This window comes from Pelmatolapia mariae, linkage group LG7 (genome assembly GCF_036321145.2).
Source record: "Pelmatolapia mariae isolate MD_Pm_ZW linkage group LG7, Pm_UMD_F_2, whole genome shotgun sequence".
NCBI classification, from domain to species: domain Eukaryota; kingdom Metazoa; phylum Chordata; class Actinopteri; order Cichliformes; family Cichlidae; genus Pelmatolapia; species Pelmatolapia mariae.
Genome location: NC_086233.1, coordinates 3002345 through 3016144, shown reverse-complemented (window position 1 = coordinate 3016144; position 13800 = coordinate 3002345). Strand labels below are relative to the sequence as shown.

General features: G+C 40.8%; 1 protein-coding gene across 2 annotated transcripts in view; it reads left to right on the top strand.

Moving 5' to 3' along the window:
• Nucleotides 1–6599: 6599 nt before the first annotated feature.
• The window catches only part of kiaa0513 (KIAA0513 ortholog), a 28334-nt gene continuing 21133 nt past the window's right edge, over nt 6600–13800 (top strand). For both annotated transcript variants that reach the window (XM_063477576.1, XM_063477575.1), the window contains exon 1: nt 6600–6708. The gene's annotated coding sequence lies outside the window, so the exon portion shown is untranslated. The remainder of the gene's footprint in view (nt 6709–13800) is intronic.

Below are 13800 nucleotides of genomic sequence, written 5' to 3'. Positions count from 1 at the left end.
GTGGTTCCAGCTGATGCTTGATCAGGACCCACTGAATTCAGTTCACTTCAGGTAAAGCACCAAATCACAACAACAGTCTCAAGGTGCTTTACATTATAAGGTAAAGACCCTATAATGATAGCTTCATGTTGTAATCCACTGTTTATCCATTAGGGGGTTAACAGTTTCTCCATTAAGAGTTTCTCAGTGTCGGAGATGGACGTGGTGATGCTGTCTCGATCGTGGAGCCCTAACACTGGTAATCCAGGTAATGTCAGTGAAGCTTGCTACATATTTAACACATGTTAACAGGTCAATGCCTTTTAATGCATTTAACATTATGAAATGTGTATTTTAACATAAACTATGATCAAACTCAAAAAACCTTCTGCTCACATCCAAACTTTTGATTAATCAGGCCCCATCTTATCTGAAAGACCTCACAGTGCAGTAGCACCTCAACAGAGCACTTTGCTGACTGCTTTAGCTTCAGCTTTCAGTTTGGATTCAGGAGGCAGAGACCCTCTCCACTTTCAGGATTAGGCTTAACTTAACTTTCCATTTTGATAAAGCTTCCCATCAAGACTTTTGTAGGGTTTTGTTCTTCCTCACACCGGAAATCCACACATAAGCAGTGCATTCAAAAATGACCCTAAGGAGACGGGCTGCTCAGTTACATTCTGAACACTTGAAAAGGTTAAATCTAATCCACAGTCAGGGACCTTTTTCCTCAACAAGAAATGTCAGACTGCGTCCATCTGATCCAGTAGTGCTAACACTGTGGATCCACCACTATCATTAGTCTGGAAGCTGCAGACCTGCTGTGAATGTGGGTCAGCATTAACAACCAGGAACTCAAAGTGCAGCTTTCTCCCAGTGTGTCAATGCTTTTTACTTAATGGCTGCCAAATACACGTTAGATTTAGAGGCTATGCCACTATATGGCATATGATTTACTCAGGCAATAACAAAAGATTGAAATAATTTTATAGTCATTTCCAAAATAATTTAATTCAAGTAACTGAAAAATAATAGTTCTGTATATATTAAACCCTCCTAAGCCCAAGAACGCCTCTGGCCTCAGAGGCATGTGCCCACTTTTCAAGTGTGTCCATACAGCAGCTTCTACAACCTTCATATCTGTTGTTTTTGTCTTGTTCTGCTGCCCTCAAGTGGCCAAACTCAGGTGCTTACACTGACAGTTCATTTCCAAATGACTGGTCACAGGTCACAGGTAGTGAAGAAGACAGCTGAGTGACATTCTGGCATCATTGTATTATTTGAATGCGACAGCATTACAAGATGATTCATTTCAGGTTGTTTTGTGTATTTTGCTTTTGTTATTTTTCGCCTTTTTTGAAAGATATTCTGCCGTTTTGGAAGCCGGTGTTGTGCCAGAAGCTGATAAGTGGTTTTGGGTATTTGCCAAAAAGTGAAAGATTTTATTTGAATTTTAAAGATGAAATAAGATTAAGATTAGATAAATGACTTGTTGGCCTTTAAAATGTGAAACATCTGTCAAATGTGTCTCTCATGAATGATATCAAGTCATCTTGATATCTGGAGTTACCTGAGACCTGAAGGTAACTCCAGGTCTCTCTTTTCATTGTTCAGTAAAATTACAAAACCTCCAGACACATTCCCCTCCTACATGTATTCTCTTTTTTTTATCTCTTTATCTCTTTTTTCACTAGTAAAATCTCAGATATTCACCGTCAACTTAACTCTTTAGGAGCTTCTGACTCTGAAGTAGACTTCCTGTTTCCCCCACTGTCTTCCTGTCAGTTATTTTCAAGCTTTACTCTTCCTTCCATAACTGACGTATCTAATCTTATTAAAAAATCTAAGTCATCCACCTGTCAACTTGACCCTCTCCCTACTGTGTTAGTTAAAGCCTGTCTTCCCTCGTTAGCACCTCTCATAACCAATATTATTCATTCCTCCCTGAACACTGGAATTGTTCCTGAAGCACTGAAAAAGGCTTCTGTTATTCCAATTCTCAAAAAGCCTGGTGCAGACCCCAATAACTTTGATAATCTTCGCCCTATATCAAATCTCCCCTTTATTTCAAAAATTCTTGAAAAAGTTGTCGCCTCCCAGCTTCATTTACATCTCAATGACCATAATCTCTATGAACAATTTCAATCTGGTTTCCGCCCCAATCATAGCACAGAAACTGCTCTGTTAAGGATTACCAATGACCTTCTGATGGCAGCTGATTCTGGTCTCCTATCCATCCTCATCCTTCTTGATCTTAGTGCAGCGTTTGATACCATTTCTTACAATATTCTCCTGAACCGGTTAGCATCCATTGGCATTAGTCACACCCCCCTTGCCTGGTTCACCTCATATCTCTCAGACCGCACTCAGTTTATCTAGTTTAAATCCCATTCTTCAACTCTCTATCCTGTTTCTGTTGGTGTGCCCCAGGGTTCAGTATTAGGGCCTCTTTTTTTCATTATTTACATGCTCCCTCTTGGTCATATATTACGAAAATATAATATAAATTTTCACTGTTATGCCGATGACACCCAGCTCTACATTTCTTCTAAACCCAATTCATCCCTCCTACCTACCTCCCTCTCAAACTGTCTTATTGAGATTAGATCCTGGTTCTCCTCCAATTTTCTCAAACTTAACAGTAATAAAACTGAAGTTTTACTTGTTGGTACACCATCTATCTTAACCAAATCCCACAGTTTTTCCATTAACATTGAAAATTCTCCTACCCTTCCCTCCCCTCAGGTTAAGAGTTTGGGTGTCATACTTGATAATACTCTTTCATTCCAGTCTCACATTAATTACATAACCTGGTCTGCATACTTTCACTTACGTAATATTAACCGACTTCGTCCCTTCCTTACTCCCCATGCTGCTGCCATCCTTGTCCATAGTCTTATTACATCCCCTATTGATTACTGTAATTCCCTCTTATTTGGTCTCCCTAAAACGTCCCTTCATAAACTCCAACTTCTTCAAAATTCTGCAGCTCGGGTCATAACCCGTACTCCGTTAAGAGCTCATATTACCCCAGTTCTTCAGCAGCTTCACTGGTTGCCCATAGAAGCCAGGATACATTTTAAAATCTTACTTCTTACATACAAGTGTATCTGTAAGGAAGAGGACTTCCTTACTACATGTATTTGTATTATATTATCTGTATAGCACTTTAGAGCACACCTTTCACTTTATTAAAAGCACCTTATCAAGCACTTTATTTAGCATTGCACTTTAAGCATGGATTTGCACAGTAAAACATTTGCACACAAGAAGTTTAAATATTTATTGATTATTTATTGGGAATTTTAAAATCAGTTGGTAGCCTTGATTCAGATCCTGCACAGCTGCTCCTCATCAAGGAATGTGGTGGTTGTCTGTCAGGAAAGAAGAATGGTGATTGAGATTGTGATTAAGGTTTACCAGTAAGGAAAACTAATGCAAATGTGTGTGTGAAATAAAAGTGGTGCAAATAAGTGTAGGAAGATAATGATTACTCACCTTTCTTGCCTGTGTCCTCTTCAGGGTGTTTGGGCAAATGTTTCCCCAGGGGTCCAGACACCATTTAAAGGTTCCGGGAGAGACCATTGGTAAAGAGAGTGTGGTGAATCTTTTTGTGTTTGGGTTTCGGGGTTTTTATAATATTGGGTTTGGTGTAACATTAAAGTGTGAAATATTTATTAATATGAAAATGTGAAATGTATTTATGTATTTATTTATTCTAATTCATATATTATATACTGTGGTGGAAGGTTGGGATTTAAGAATTTACCTAAGAGTGGAATAATGGTTAAGTCGGTGACAGCTGAACATATTTAAGGCTGCCGGTTGTCATTAGAAGGGATATTTTGTGCTGTGAACAAGCTCGACAAGTGAATTGTTGTAAGGAGAGCTGTATGGCAAATAAATACTTTTGTTCCACTACACTTGGCTTCGTCCAACTCACTGTGTTTCCAGCCGCTAAGGGCTGCCCTGTTACAGTATCCATAAATCTGCTCCTTCATATTTGTGTGACCTGCTCCATATCACCACTTTCCCGCCCTCTCAGATCCTCATCTGCTATTCATCTTACTGTTCCGTCCTCACACCTTATTACTGTGGGGAACAGAGCTTTCAGTCGCTCTGCTCCCCGGCTCTGGAACTCTCTTCCTCCAGCCATAAGAAATATTGACTCCCTCTCCGTATTTAAGTCACAGCTCAAAACACATCTGTTTAAACTGGTTTATTCGCTTTAGTGCTGATTTTATCTGTTGTCAAGCAATTTTAACTTATTTTATGTATTTTATGACTATTCTTCCTTTTATTAATTTTGTTCTTTGTAAGGTGACCTTGGGTTTCTGAAAGGCGCCCCAAATAAAATGCATTATTATTATTATTATTAATATTATTATTATTATTATTATTATTATTATTATTATTATTATTATCTTCAGCCACAAACAACATTCCTGTCACAAGGTAGAAGCTGCAATCAGTTTTTTTGGTAGTGACTTTCATATATCCCATTTTTATCCACTTAAAAAGATTATTGGCATTAAAATTGTTTTTAAGAGAGATTTAGCCAAGAGGGCAGGAGAAATGGAACAAAAATAACATAATAGTTCTATAAAATGTTTATGTGACCAAAAAAGTTTGGATTGGTTATAATTTAGGTAAAATATTAAAAATATTAGAGAGACATCTCTTTATTTTTATATATAACCCGTTTGTAAATCCTGTTGACTACAGTCTATTTACCAGTTCCACATAAAAAACACACATATAAACATCAGAAATCACTTTTTGGCACAGCGACAACTTACTACCCCAGGAGGTGGATTTTAAGTATCTTAGGGTCTTGTTCACAAGTGAGCTGAGAGTGGAGGGTGAGACTGGCAGACGGATTGTGGTGGGCTGTTCTAATTTACGATTCGTGACTGAAGATGGAAACAAAAAAATCTGTTTGTTTTTTATCTTCTGTGATATCTGAAGTTGTTAAAAACAGACAGCTGTTCACCTTTGTCCAAGGAGCACGAGACTTGAGCGTGGATTTATTTTGAATGAGGTGGAAATGTTGTCAGAACGAGTGCTTGACTGGAACTGCAGTTGGGTCCATGCAAATTTGAACACTTACACAAGTTTTGTTTTCTTACTTGTTTACTGAAACATATTTCAGTTATAGTTATTTAATGGACATAGACATAATGTGTAGATGTTCAGATTTCATTTGAGGGTTTCCGCATTCAAACTGGATGAAGGCATTATTGAGTGAGTTTCAGCTCCTAACATGTGCCGCCATCTGATAACTCTGATAGTGTGTTATATCCATGTCTGAATCACAAAATATACAACACTGACATTAATAAGTGGCTGCAGCCTCCCACAGTCTGCAACCCAAAAACAAGAAGGATGCACGTAATTACGCACATGGCAAAGTAAATTCATTAACATCTGATGTGACGTGTTCGTCTGTGGCACGGGCCAAAAATGATACGCAAAGATTTCGGGTTTATGGAAAGGACCTCACACAGTCCGCCCTCATCTTAAACCTTGGCTTCTCCTTCATTTATCTAAGTTAACTTCCTGTTCTGTGAAACAAACACGCGGAAAACCTGCACGAACAATGTGTTCTTAAACGACCACACTCCCTCACTGCTGCTGCTCAAGTTTAAACTCGTTTGTGCTGCCAGTCAGTTCTGCCTGCGTGTTTTTATAAACAAAACAATAGATGAACAGGTTGTTTGCAGCCCACCTGCAGACGTTTACACTTCCGTGAGCGCATTTTTGCGGCTTTTAACAGCAAAACGAAAACTGCGCCCCTTTAAACTCTAGCGGTAGCTTTTGGATACCAGAGGAGGTTCTGAGCTGGCTTTAACATCCCGTATAACACGTTTGTACTGACCACTGATTGAACCAGCGGTAAATGTTTTATTCATGCAACGCTACGTGTGGTTGAGGCGGATGAGAACATTTTAGCCCCATGTCCTCGGTTTTAGCACTATAACTAAAACACCGTAAAACTGCTGTCACGCCTGCTCTTCTGCACGGTCATTGTGTCCGTGGAGATAGCGTGGGCATGTTTTGCAAGTATATGATTCTTCTTTATTGTACCTCCATTAGAATCAATCCAGTCTTTGCTAGACACTTATTATACCTTCACAAAGCAGTGATGTCATATTTCTTACAAATTCTGCTGCCTTGTTGGCCACATCTCTGTCAGGAAAGACATTTTGATGTCACTGAGACTTTTTAGCTGAATAAATAAAGAATATACAAAAGCCGCTTTGCCCAAAACTGAATGCAGCTTCTTCTTTGTATCAGTGTTGTGTTGTTTGTGGCTCAAAATGACTTCACATCATTCGTGAGAGGTAGGTTTGACATTTGTCTGACAGATAATCCGCCAACAAGCCGTTTACAACACTTTAAATACGGGCAATCATTTTTTGGCAGACGATCACGGGGTGATAAAAAATACCCCACACCAAATATGCGCACAATTTTGTTTCGGGTTTTTTTTTTTTAATCTGTTTGTGTTTTTTGGCGATGAGACTGTTAGAGAATACAGACCTGAGGAGAAATCCGTGGTTTAGCTGGTTTGAGCTACTCTCTGATCCAGAGGGTGGCGGTAATGCAACTAAAGGTCTTTTCGAAAACGCCACTACAGAAAAAGAAGAAGACGCAGGAGCGAGCGATGAGCGACGCGTACGAGCGGCAGTGAGTGGCTTCTTCTCCGTCCAGCACCGGATGTTTCATGTACGTACTGCTTTTATTTACGTTGTCAGCTCATCAGATGTCACTCTACATGTTCCGGACTGCGTAATTTACGGGTCTTAAACGTTATTCTGAAGCGGGGTTTGTGGTCGCTTGAATGGCTCTGGGGTCAAAGCGTATAGGGCTGCTGGACGCCGCAGCCGCTCTCGTTTGGATGTGTTCGGCTGCACTTGCAGACGAACCTCTCTGTGACTGACGTGGGGTTTCCCTGTTTGCCTTAAAATGGCTTGACGGTCAGCTTCTAGTCTTCCACGGAGTTCCCAGCCTTCCAGGAAACGTGTGTGTTTGTTCAGCGCCGCTTCCTCGGAGCTGTCAGTCCGCCCGGGTCACCGATGATGAGGAGCTGGCGGTGCGAGCTCCTGCTTCCTTCGTGCCTGTAGAACTTTTCATATGTTAATGAACTCGTGACAGATTGTGATTGGAGAGTATTCGTAAGCCAAACCTCGTTGAGAGCTGTTACGCTTTGAGTGAAGAAGGTGGATTTAAACCAAAACAGGGAGCATCGTTTTTAAGGATGTAGAGACACATTTATATTCGTCAGATGTGTCATCCAAATATAGGCTTTTGTTATTTTTTTAATGAATATGGGAGAGTAGCTCACCTTTACTTTACTGTCAGGTTTACCAGCTTTTGATATCATTTTACTGATTGTTGCTTTTTCAGTTCAGATACTTTGCTTTTCTTTGCCAAGAAGAAAAGCTATATTTTGATATATTGCAAAGACCCTTCAAGATTAGATGAAGAGCCCCAAACAATATGGCAGTTCCCTTATGAGCATTCACTTGGCAAGAGCAGGGAGGAAGAACTCCTTTTTTATATAAGCAAAGAGATCAGACAGAAGTTATTGACATGTAATAGTGTCAAGTAAATGTGGACTGAAAAGAGGGGCGTGTGCAGTAAACTGTGAAAGATGTCCTTTGCGATTTTATAGAAAAAATGAAGACCAGACATGCAAAATATATTTGCCTGTATTTTTTAAAATTAATTATGAATGTCTTGTGGAAGAAAAATTTAATAAATAACAAACACAAAAGGAAAAAAAAGAAACATATTATCAGCATACATACTAGTTGGATTGGATTGAGGTCGGATCAAGTTCACGCCAGAAACAAACTCCTCTGCAGTTCATTTGGAGCCACACCAAGATCACCTTCTCTGAGGGTCTCCAAGGCTCTCTGTACCGAGTGCGATTACTGTGTTCACACCTGCATTCTTTTTAATAACCACTAGGGGGTCTCTTCTGAAGTCCACGAAGGGGGGGAAAGCCCATGTTCAATACAACATGATGTTAGTTTTATCATGCAGTCAGCAAAAACGGTCTCCTTCACACTGAGACTTCTAACTGGCGAGTGAAGATGTGCCTATTTCCATCTTCCGTGTGGAACCACCACAGTGTGTGTGTGACAAAGATAGGGACTGTGCTTGGTGGTATCTGGAAGTCTGCACGGAGATGAACTTCCTGTCAGTTTTTACAGCATTCCCTTCTCAGTTCTCTTCATCCGTGGGGCAGAAGTGTTTAGCTGCCTTTATAAATGAAGCTTGCATCACCGTGCTGCCCTCCATCCTCTGCCTTCTGTCATGAAGCATGAGGAAAGGGTTTGGGCTATTTCTCAGAGATTGCGACTGATGTTCTTTCTAATTTACAATTCATTACGAGGAAATGGGAACGTTACACAAGGGAGTCATGTTTGGAAAATGAAGGAAGAGATCTGACGTGCTGGTATTAGTGTTGTACAGAGTCCTGTTCTCTGTGATCTCTGCATTGGATTTTTCTTACCAATATAAAAAAAATCAAGTTCCATGGTGGATGTTGTGGATGAGGTTTGAGAACATTATTTAGAGTTATTGTGTGGTGAGGAGATCCTATCTGGAGTGCAGGCCCCTCAGCCGAGATTCTACACCTTCACCACTATGCCGTCACACACTTCTGCTTGTCATACATCCACTGAACACGTGACAGAAGCCTGTGAGCTTCAGCCGTCGCTCTCTGCCGCTGTAGTTCTGCTGTTAGATCATGTTTATATTGCACCATAAAACTCAGTTTTATACTGCTTCTGATGTTAAACTCTGATATATTGGCTAGGTAGCAGGATTGTATAAAGATGCATTTATTAGTGTTGTCAGTTATTCCAAACTGTCCCACACAGCTTCAGTTCCCCCTTGTTTTAACACCCTGTAATTACACAAACAGCTCTTTCTGAGATCGTCTAATCTTATTTGCACCTCTGAAGATTCGAGTTTCTGACCCCACTGCTCCCACAGCACCCACTCCCTGCTGCCTCTTAAAGGTGCAATGCGTAAAATGCTATCACAGCATGGATCTGCACTAGGAAGTTCAACATCCACGATAGCATTGCTTTATCTGATTTTATGAAGGTTCATTGCCCAGCCAACAGCTAAAACACCTCTGTTAGAAACAACTTTATTACTTCCTCATAAGATGGGCATCGGGAAGAGACTTTAGTCTTTCTGGTCTTTAAAACTGTGAGCTTTCCCGTGTACTCTCTTAGCTCTGGAGATGTTAATAACATAGTTTTAAATACTTGTAATAGCTGTCTGCTCTGTCATCATGCTGTCTGACCTGTTTGACAGGTTTGGATACATTCTATATACAGCATGGTAACTATTTAACTGTAATGAGTAGCTTGTGATCTATACTGCAGCCAAATACCAGGGTGTTATATAGAGCTGGGCGATAGAACGATAACGATATGTATTGCGAAATAACTTTTTCTCGATAGAAAAATTAAACTATTGCGATAGGCCTCATCTCTCTTGCTCTCTTAAAAGAAAAGAAGAAATCAGCCAATCCAAATTAAGTAGCACAGAGCCGAACCAATCACAGCCGCAGCGTCACGTCACGTGACTTGTTACGTACAGCACAAGTGCCAAGCCGCACGTGTATTTGTTTGGGAAGCAGCCAGCCGCCGTGCCGCCCGGGTAATGGAGGAAATGAGTGTGCCGACTAGAGAAAAATCAACCGAGAGCGTGAGCGAAGGTTACCGAAGAGAAAACAGATGATGGTTCCAATGCCGGAGAGATTGTCGAACGGAAGGGCCATAGAAGTTCCGTAGTGTGAAGGTATTTCGGCTATTTCAAGTCTGACAAAAAACAGAGTAGCGCGCACTGTAAATTGTGCCGAAAGCAAGTCTGGAAATACAATAAACCTGTGCATGCTCAATCTCTGGCTGAAAGCGCTAATTCGCCATTCGGCTTTTGTCAGACTAAAGTCACTGTTAGAACTGTTTGAAAAGCTAACCTATACAACAAGGAGAGGTTGAGAATTTCCTTTTAGTTCTCAGTTTATTTGATATTGACAAAAGTTAGTCAATTTTGTCTGTTCTTCTGTAAAAACAAACTAAGATTTATTTTTAGAATTAATATTTTGTTTCTAAGTGGAATTGACAATTTAGTAGTCTGTTTTGTTTGTTCTATTTTGAAACTTAAACGCTTTAGCGGCTGCCTTTTGTGTAGTTTGCCTATTTATCTGAAAAAGTCTCATGCTCTTTAAGTACATCTGCCCTGTTGAACTTATTATGGGAAATAAATATTTAAATCAAAACAAGCTGCTGATTATTTCACATTTTACTTGTGAGCAACGGCACATTTAAATCTTACAAATATAGTTATTTGGCTTATATCATGATATATATCGTTATCGCCTGAAATGAAAAAAACATATCGTGATATGAAAAAATCTTATATCGCCCAGCTCTAGTGTTATACAGGCACTCGTATGACCCAACATGAGTGACAGTCCATGCACTTGGCAGCAAAATGTTTACAGAGGTCAAGAAAGGCCTTGACCTCTGTAAACAGACATTAGGGCCTTTTTCCAATCACAACTATCGCCATCTGGTGGCCTCAGATGGGCTATAGTTTTCCCTCCACAAAGCTACATCCATCTTTTTTATCGTCTTGGTCTTTGCTGGCTGTTGCATGCTGAAATCAGTCACAAAGAGGTGTACAGTGCTGCACCACAATCCTTCTTGTGATTGCTTTGGTCACTAGCAGGCTGCTGCCAGTAGACCTGGTGCAGGTTGTGGATATTCCAGTTTCCACTGCAGACTGCTTGGAATACAGTTACAGTACAAAACACTGTTTTCACTGCTTTGGAACATTGTGAAAGTTGTAAAATTAAATTATTTCACAATACCTGAGATACAAGGAATGGTGTTACCGTAACAGGGTGGATGTCATCATGTAAAGAAAAGGAGTTAGGAGGAAGGAGAAGTAGCCTCCTTCCCAAATCTTTTCAGACTTTGTGTGTATTCTAAAGGAAGATCCAGAAAATGCATTCACTGCTTTTGTTTTGGTAACTGAGACATCCCAGTAGGCACATTAATGGGGACACTGAATATGTACCCTCTCAAATTGCAAAGGATTGTGGGTCAGGGAAGTCCCAAGTTGGGTATTGGTTCTCACCTGAATTAAAGCCGAGCATTGTTCAGGAATGCCTCTGAGAACAGAAATGGATGAGTGGCCTGAGCCGGAGACCTTAAAGTCACCTTGCTTATGCACTGAGCTGATGCTTTGTAATGCCGTGCTTGACATAGTGGAGAAAGCTGAGTTATTGGATTGCGTTTGGTGTTTTAGGCTCAGAAAGCCAGGGCGACAGAGATGGATGAACTGTGTCGGGGGTGCCTTGTTCGTTTTTGCTCAGCAGAATTTTTTTTTTTTTTGCAGACAAGTGTGTTGAATAATATTTCCTGGGGGTGGGAGTGGTTCGGGGGGAAGGTTGCGTAACGGCTCTGGCTTCCCTGTGTGAGTCGTGTAGCACACACTGAAAATGAGATGGGAGAAGGTCTTGCGATGCTTGTGTGGAGCCCTCGAGCTTCATAGTATCTTTCATCACGATTGAACCACCCTCCTCTGTGCATGCTACCTGGAGGGGCTGTGTGTGTGTTTGTGTGCACTTGGGTTCAGGGATTGCATGTCACTGTGTGTTTGTGTGTTTGTGTATTTTCAGGGAGAAGGAGGGGGGGCTGGGAGCTCCCTTTCTGGTTCAGGGAAGCAAAAATCCTGCATCCTTTGCAGTCAGAGAGGAGTGTGATTTATAGAGTCCCTGACTGTGTGTGTGTGTGCATGTGTGCATTTGTTGTGGCAGGACGGGGCACATTAATCAGGCCAAATGGCGTCACTGGCCAGCAGGTGATTGTACCGCTGCCATCCATCCTCAACAGGGAATCACGACTGCTGACTGAGGGGCTTTGCTGTTTTCTCGGGTATCTAAAAGAAGTGCTGCAGGGGAGAGATGTGACAAGCAATATTTCACACTCTGAGCATCACAGGCACGACTGTTTAACTGTAGGACATATGCTCAGTAACCCATGCAAGTTTACCACTTAAACATGATCAGATGATTAAATTACAGCCATGTCTAAAAACATGAAGGCCTGGATGACCTGTAAAACTATTTATTGTGGTTTAAGTTGCTTTCTCCGAGACAAGTCACGGTTAAACTGAAGGTTTCTGTTTCAGAAAAGGAACGTTTCTTATGCCTGTAGTGACGAGGATAGTGTAGAAAGAAAAACAGAAACTGCATGTGCATAAAAATGCACCTAATGTTCTGACCTGTTGGGATGTAAGCCGGAGACTTGCTGCTCTGGGTGTTAATGCCCATATGGTGTGGGCTCTAATTACAAAGCTATCAGCCACCCCACGTTGACAGATTCTAAAGGGGTCGTGCATAACCTCCTGAAATATTTGAAATACTGAAATAATCAGGGCAGCGAAAAGTGAGCTCACTGTCAGAAGATGAATACATCGAGTTTGGTTCACTGGCAACATGTTTAAAGATGGAGAATTTGTTAAATGAAGAACAAAAGACTCCACTTAGCAAAAGTTCTGATGAGCAGCCTTTCTAAACCACTACTAAAGATCCAAAATGAAGCCAAACTCTCGAGGTTTAGCTAAGAAATGATTTCACTGTGGTTAATGGAAAAAGTCCAATAAGCGATCCAAGTTGGAGTTTTGTGCTATGTGGAAGAAGACCAACACGAGAGAGAATTATACCACTCTCGCTATTCAAAGCTGTAAGAAGACATGGAGGCAGAAATAGCTGAAGTCTGTAGTTGAACACTGGCGCCAGATCAACCAGCAGGCCATTCTTCATCTGCTCCATCTACTACTGCTTGAGAACCAAAGAAAACCCAAGGAGTGAGCATTCTCCACAATCGCCTGACCCAGCATCAGTGCAGACTGTTGAAGGCTCAAAAAGCCAAGCAGAGATCACCTTTGATCCAGTGATGTGTCTGTGGAAACCTCTGCCATCTACACTTCCACTGCAGAAATAAAGGATAGAATGTCAAAGATCTTGTGACTTCACCTTAACAGGAAATGTGTAGTGATTCATAAGAGCGCCCTGTCCACAGGAAGTGTTTGCCAACCAAGGATGTGGCCCCATGCCAAGCCTTGCAAAATAAATCTGAAGGGCTCATAAGGTAATCAATGGGAAAGGAAACGCAACACCTTTTTTTAAACGACAAAACCAACAACTGATAAGCCTTTTGTTGGCACAAGGTTTTTAAAATAGTATGAAACACAATGGCTTACTGTCAAGCCTATAATTGGCCTTTAGGTCTAAGAGATCTTTGTAAGCCGTAACTCGAACAAAGGTAGCACAATGACAATGAAAGGTCAAGTCTTACACTGAGTTATAACCAGAAGTCCAGTGTGTCAGATTAATCATAGAAAGGAACAAAACAAGGTTTAAACTTCACATAAGATGCTCACTTTTTCCAGTATTTTTCCACGTTGTAACCTGTCACAAGGTTTTTGTGAAGTGGCAGTTCTTGGCTTTAATCTTCAGAGGGTTTGAGTAAATAAAAGTACAGCTCGAATGGAGACTTAGATTTGTTTTGCTGTAACACAAATACATTTGTCATCAACATATCTTTGATTTATTTCTTTCCTGCTCTTACTCCTTTTCCAGCAGTTAGGTGGGCGGGTCTTATTACAGACTCTATCACCTAGCAACCACTCTTAAACCTAATCAAGCATGATGAAAATTAAATCAAATGAACAAAACTCAGTTTACAATCCCGAGTGAAAATATAACGGTTGGTCACAGAT